The sequence below is a fragment of the Vigna unguiculata genome, unplaced genomic scaffold (assembly GCF_037176805.1).
Source record: "Vigna unguiculata cultivar grain cowpea cultivar isolate G323 ecotype 2 unplaced genomic scaffold, ASM3717680v1 ptg000427l, whole genome shotgun sequence".
Lineage (NCBI taxonomy): Eukaryota > Viridiplantae > Streptophyta > Magnoliopsida > Fabales > Fabaceae > Vigna > Vigna unguiculata.
The window spans coordinates 180-7,500 of NW_028197062.1; the positions used below are offsets into that span (position 1 = coordinate 180).

A 7,321-nucleotide genomic window follows, 5' to 3' on the forward strand; every position below is an offset into this window, starting at 1 on the left:
GTATGTGTGATAGCATCTACTATACCAGGAATATCAATGAACCCTATTATTGAAATTGCTCAGGATACCCTTTTTTAGCTTCTAGAATCTATTTCTTAGTTCAACTCTTACCTTACTAACTGGAATCAAAGAATTAGTAGATATGCTCCGCCCAAAATGGGAATGGCTAGGGTTATGAACTTAGAATCGAAAATCTGATGATCGAGTCGATTCCATGATTCTAAGTTCATTCTATACCGGACCCAACCGAAATGGGGTTATATACATTCTCATTATGAGAAGGGTTCATTCGAGCGTATCTAAATAGATACTATGTTTACATATAGATCTCTGCGTCCATTCTATTTAGGATTAGGAATAGGCGTAATCGGACCTGTTTTTCACATATCTCTCATTATTTAGGACCCTATTCAATTCATCTCTTTGGGCTTCTATTGAATCGATAAATAGGTTGAATTAGTCCATTTTTTTTTTGATAGAATATCTATATCTATCTATATCTATCTATATAGATAGATAAGATATCCTCTGGATAATTCAAATCGAACCAATTGGATGTCCGACTCGGGCCTATATGACATGACCAATCAATAAAAAGACTCTAACACTCTACCTTTGTCATATATTCCATACATCACACTAAATAGATATCATATTCATGGAATACGATTCACTTTCAAGATGCCTTGGTGGTGAAATGGTAGACACGCGAGACTCAAAATCTCGTGCTAAAGAGCGTGGAGGTTCGAGTCCTCTTCAAGGCATAATATTGAGATCTCTTATTGAATTGGAATAAGTTCGACAGCGAATCACGAAATCTTGGTGATCTTCTCTATCTAATGAATGGGTAATCGGTTTTGAAATCGTCCGCCCTGCACCCTACCCTCCCCGAGGAGTATATGCTTCAACAAGAATCACACAGGGGTAGATTGATACAATAAAAACCTCTGGTAAAATACCCACTCGTAGCCCAGCGGGCGGATAAAGTACATTAAATAGTTCGTTTTAGGAATTGGCGACTTACCCATTCAATGACTTTGGCACCGGACGTTCCCAAAATGGATAGTGTACTTTCGGGTCGGGTGAATTCAAAATATAGACGCCTATTGGCATTCCAACCTTTCTTCTCCTTTCAGGGCCTATCCGAAAACAAAAATAAAATTCAATACTTCTTGGTTGTGAATATCTGAATAGGACAAACCGCCCCGTGGATCTCTTTGCTTCGGAACAAAACAATTCGAATTAGGCTCGGTCAACTGGAATGTGTATTATCGATATAGGGGATCTTTCAAGTGAGAAGATCCATCGACCTGAGACGAAGAGAAAGAAAGGTCTATCTATTTTTTTTTTAGTTATTCAGTTAAACCAATGATTCGTTATTGGAGCAGCTAGCAACAACTATCTCATCTGGGAAAAGCCATCTTTTTCTCAACAATGTCTTTGTCATTTGATCCAATAGCGCTTCGTTAGATAGGAACAGATTTGATAAATATTGATAACTCTCAGATAGAGTATTAGAAGGGAAAAATCCTTTAGATGATGAACTATTGATTCTAAGCCATCTCTGGCAATGAATCAACAATTCAAAATGCTTTTCTTGCGTATTCTTGATAAACCAGTGTTTATATATAGATGTAGGAAGATTTGTTTGGGAAGTAAGAAGTTCCCTTGACATCTCTTCATCTGTAAAGAATTGTCGATGTGAAAACACAGAGACAAAAGGCTGATCTTTGAATAGGAAAAAGAGTGGATCCACGGGGTCCCAAATGAATTGGCTTATTCGAAAAAAGCCCTGTTCTTTGGAAGATCTATCTCGTGTCTGGTACTGCATGGTTCCACCCTGCAAGAACTCTGAATCATTCTCTTGAAGCTCATCCTCTTCATCATAAATGATCCGCTTGTCCCGAAATGACCTGGCCCAATAGGGAAATCCCAAATTATTGGGCCTTTCAATACAATCAAATAGAAAGCCCCAAGGGCGCCATATTCTAGGAGCCCAAACGATGTGATTGAAAAAATCCTCCTCTATCTGTTGCGGGTCGAGGACTCCTCCCCCTTCTTCAAACTCCGATTCATATTTTTCATAGAGAAATCTCTGATCAACGATAGAATAAGATCCATTTTGAATCCTATTTAAGGGATTCCTTGGTTCGGACCGAAGAAGCAATGTCACTCGATCCTTATCAAATTGACTGCAATCTTTTTCTGTACGTGAGGATCCACCAGAGCGCCTTCTACTTCTAATAGGCCATGAACTAGATCATAATTCTTCTCAACGAGTCCATAAGATGTGATCCCATTTTTTTCATCAGGTCCGGGTAGAGACCAAAGGTCTTGAGCGACCGATCCGGCAGAACAACTCAAAAGGTAAAGAAGTATCGTTAATTTCTTCATACTCGTTCCAAGTTCGAAGTACCATTTGTACAAATAAGAATCCCCCCGTCACATGATTTCTTCTTCATATAGATAGATATAGGATCTATGGAGCAATTACTTAGAAGTACATTTTGTGAAACAGCCCTTCCTATCTGATAGAAAAGGATCCCATGATCCTGAACCGATCTTACCTGAGATCGGAAATCCCAAGTTTGTCTATGAAGAACAGAACTAATTATATTAGTGTCTATGATGGATTTTTTTTGTATAATACTAATCGATAGGGCCTCATTGTTAAGTGCTACAAGATCTCGTACATTTGAACCCATCGTCGTGGACCCGAATCCATTAGTATGGGACATTTTCTTTTCCAAGTGAAATCCCCTAGTATATGAAAGAGTGAAAAAGTGTTTTCGTTGTTGTGGAATAAGAAGCCTTCGTATCTTAATGCATGTATTGAATTTATTCGGAGCTATTAGAGCTGGATCTACTTTTTGGGGAATATGAGTCGAAGCAATAACAAGAATATTTCTAGTGGAACATCTTTCACAATCCCTGGAGAGATAGTTCACTAAAAGACCGAGGGATAAGTAATTCGACTCAGTCACATCCAGATCATGAATGTTAGGAATCCATATTATGCAAGGAGACATTGCTTTTGCTAATTCGAAGTGAAAGGTGATATAAAATCGGTCTATTTCTGGCATCATATCCATAGTTAGCGTATTCATCATAGTTAGAAGCTCCAGCTCCATATCAAGGTCACGGTCGATATCGTCACTATCGTCACTATCATCAATATCGTCACTATCATCAATATCGTCACTATCATCAATATAGTCACTATTATCAATAAGAAAACCCTTAGGCTTGTTATCCAGGAACTTGTTCAGAAATACTGTAATGAAAGGAACATAGGAGTTTGTCGCTAGGTATTTGACCAAATAGGATCGTCCAGTTCCTATAGAACCTATCACTAAAATACCCCTACTAGGGGGAGGTAGGGCTAAGCGGAGCGAAAAGGGTTTTCCATGAGATGGGAAATGCAAACTATTAGCCCCCCACAAGGTGTGTGAATAAGTAATTGTCTGATAATTAGCAAGGAATATACGTCTTTCTACTAAACAGGATGTATTGAATTCATAAATCATTAGATACTTTTTTTGAATGTCAACTAAGTATCGTAAGTAAATTGCTCCCGGTTGTTCACTTATTTGATAACCAGAGTTATTCTTTGATAAAAGATCACTATGAGTAAGACTCAATAGAATTTGATCAATCCTTTTTTCTGTTGTTAAGGTAGAAAACTGAACCAAGAATTCTTTTTCTTTATCATCAATCGAATCAGTGTTCGAGACCCAGGATTCTATTTGATCATCAATCCAATCACCATTCACGTTTTTTATTTTTCTTATCAAGGAATAGATTGCTTTACTTGGATGACTTAGATGTCTCGTATTTCTCGAAAAAGCGATTCGATTGATGGGATTTGGTATAATACTTATGAGATCGATGAGATTCCAATATTTATTCTTAGAACGTATGGATTTGACCCCATAAGCGGGACCACCACCCCATAGCATGTTGCTACCAAAAGCAAAACTCCGTATTTCTTCTAGAGAATCTCCTAATTGTTCCAGAGCAACTAGAAAGATATTCTTTAACCAGAAAGAATTCAGTTCAGATGTAGGATACCTATCCAGAAGTTTTCGCAACTCAATCATGTATGATGGAATCATCAAAGATTTTACCTTTTCGAACTCTGTCTGTAACTCACTATAGACTCGAGAAACAAAGAGAAGATGTGTACGAACGAGATATCCAGCAACAAGGAGAAGGAAAAGGATTGAATAGAAGAACTCCTGAACATTTAGCGATCTCAGATGTGTCGATATCAATAGTAACTCATTATTTCGATGAGTCATTTCTTCGGACAGAAGAAGATTATGGAAACAATTACCCGGAATCTCACTTATCAGATTCCATTGTGGAAGACACAATGGAATCTGACGAATTCGCCATAATATATCTGACCCATGCATAATATCATGAAAAATGGATACAAATTTTTGGCTGCTACTTAGTATCGGCAATAGGTCTGAAAAAGTATCTAAAAATATGAAATTTAGATATTTGTACCCCGTCGAGGTAAGGAACCATGGTATATATGTTTGGAATAGATTCCATTTTGAGAGAGTTGAAAAAACACTATCTTGTTGAAAGGTTCTATACATCTGACCTTTCTCAAGGCATTTTTGTAGACAAGAACTCCGTTTTTTCCTTTTTTCGGATGGTAAATATTTCTCAGAACATGGAGTGTGAATCCAACCCATGTTTGAATTGAAATTGAGATACTGATACAAGTTCTTCCCTTCTGAATCAGGTATATTCATATCTGAAAGAGGTTGACAATAAGTTTTTTCAAAATGGACTATTTGTCCCTCTGTTAGAGGTGTTCCAGAAATGTCTGCGATCGAGTAAATAGCTCCACGAACGAATGGATCGTATCGAATTGGAAAATGGAAAGATTTGTAGAAGTTATACCCTTCGTCGCCACTTTGCGGAAAATCGTTAGGTATCAATATGTTAGATACCTGTAACTCGATTGGTGAAATAGTATCTCTCTTCAAAAAAGCATGTTTTTTTTGACCATCGCAAAAAGAAAAGATTTTGTTGCGAATGAACAAGATTTTGAGGAATTGTCCATACGTAAAATCATAATTATTGATACGGGCCTTTTCCACATAAAAAGGGAATCTTTTGTTACAATAGAAGCAGAAGTGATATTGATTATTCAAGAATCGAAGTCGATTTGCTTTATAAAAATAGTATATCAATGAACTTCTATGAAATGGTTTCACGGGATTCAGCCAATTGTCTGGATCGTGGGATATCATTGAGAAATAGGAATCTGTGTTATCAAAAGATTTCCTGCGATTCTTTCTAGTATGGAATGAGTCAATCATCCACTTTGGTATCTTATTGAACAAAAATGGTGATATTGTTCCTCCATTGATCAAGAATTTCGATTTTTGGGAAGTATCTTGGTCATCCAATAATAAGGGTTTCCTTTTTTTCAAATGAAAGATTTGAAGACCTATTGATTCTAATAACTGATTACAGAGTGGATCATTCGGACCTTTCAATTCATAGATGTGGATCTCGGACCTATGAATGGGGATACCCCCAAAACTCACAAATAAAAAAGAAGGAAGTGAGTTAGACAAAAAGAGAAGAAACTTGGGCAAAAAAAGAAGTAACTTGGACAAAAATAAACAAAGTGACTTAGACAAATCTTTTTTGTCGATAACCTCAGACCAATCAATCGAATATTGATTAATATGTAATCGATCGAACACTACTTGAAAACGGCTATTCTGCTCAGAAATGAAATAGTCCAAATGTTCCTGGAAATTCTTGCTCCCATTGGACCATTTGTATCTATATACATTAGGATCCCAATTCATAGATCTCTCCGTTCGAGAAATCAAAATAAGAGGATCGAACCACTTCTTCTGACTCTTTTTCAAATTTGATAAATGTTGGTTGATCGTGTATTTCATTCTAGTTCGATGATTCAGAGTATCATTTCCTATTTGATACCTTTGAATTCCATATTCGAAGTTGCAATTGAATCGATTCAATACATTTCTTATGTAACCATGGGTGCTATATTGGATTTGAATCAGATTTCGGATCAATCTATATTGATTGACTGCCTCCATTATGTTGTTGCTAGCAAATACAACTATTTTAGGTTTTGGATCTTCCACATTATTTCCGCAAGAGGTCTGGACCCATTTTTTTATGATCCTTCGATAAAAAGATTCATTCTCTTCATAAAAAAGAGGAGGTAGAACCAATAAAGAGTGCTTTTTCGATTCATCCCTGGAGTTCAATAACTCATTCAAGAAATGTTTTTGATCCAATCCGGAGGAATCCATAGAAAAATCAAATTCCTTATGATACACCAGATCCGGCTCGGTTATTGATAGAGTGAATAGATCTGCCATTTCTTGAAATATATCTTCTGATTCAAAATCGTGGTGTAACGTGTATCTCCCCCTGTTCCGGTCATGGAATAGATGAAATAAACCCCAAAATGGATTTTTGTTCAAGAATGAAATCTTATTGGAACTGTCCAGTTCACCCTTTGGAACCATATCACATCCTCGATAGGATGAAATAGGATGAATTGAGACGGTATTTTGTAAGTACATAATTATCTTGAATAAATTCACTATTTCTTTCTTTTCCGATCGCCTGGAAAAAGCAAGATGTTTCTTTTGTTCTTTTTTCAACAATTTCTGATCTCTAGTAGACCTATCAGTAGGATTCGAACCCAGATGAAGTTCTGACCATCTGTCAGAGAAAAAAGAACGAGTGGCTCTTGCAGGATTCCCAAAAAATTCTTCGATTTCTTCCGGAAGCAGATGATTATTCATCTGCTTCTCACGTTCCATGAATAGTCGGCACATTGAGGAATATCCAGAAAGGATTTTAAGGAATCGCTCTGATTCTATCTCTGTTCGTTCCGTTTGAAGAAAGGAAGGATCCCAACAAAGAATCGATCTTTCTTTTAGTTGTTGAATCTCTCTTTGATTGATCAATGTGTGATATTTCGAATCCTCATTCCTAATGGAATCGAAAGAATCCTTGGATTGATCAGAAGATCCTTTCAATTGGCTAGAATCCGTTACTTGAATGAAACTAGATCTCGTGGAATCATATTGAAGATTTGATGATACATTCCGTACCTTGCTAAAAAACCGATCCTTGTTTCCCAACCACACATTGTCTAACCAAATCCAATTCTCTCGTGACATGTTCCTCAAAAAATCCGATTCGTGCGGACTCTTCCCCCAACTAACGAAGAGATCTTGACGGAATTGCCACATATGAAATTGAGCACAATTTTGCAAAGAAATAGCCCGCTTGTTTCTCA

At 36.9% G+C, this 7,321-nt stretch overlaps 1 non-coding gene across 1 annotated transcript; it reads left to right on the forward strand.

Annotated features, from left to right (window-relative positions):
- Positions 1–683: 683 nt before the first annotated feature.
- Positions 684–764, forward strand: TRNAL-CAA (transfer RNA leucine (anticodon CAA)). Its single transcript has one exon. It is a non-coding gene; the product is annotated as a tRNA-Leu (tRNA).
- The last annotated feature ends 6,557 nt before the right edge of the window (positions 765–7,321 follow it).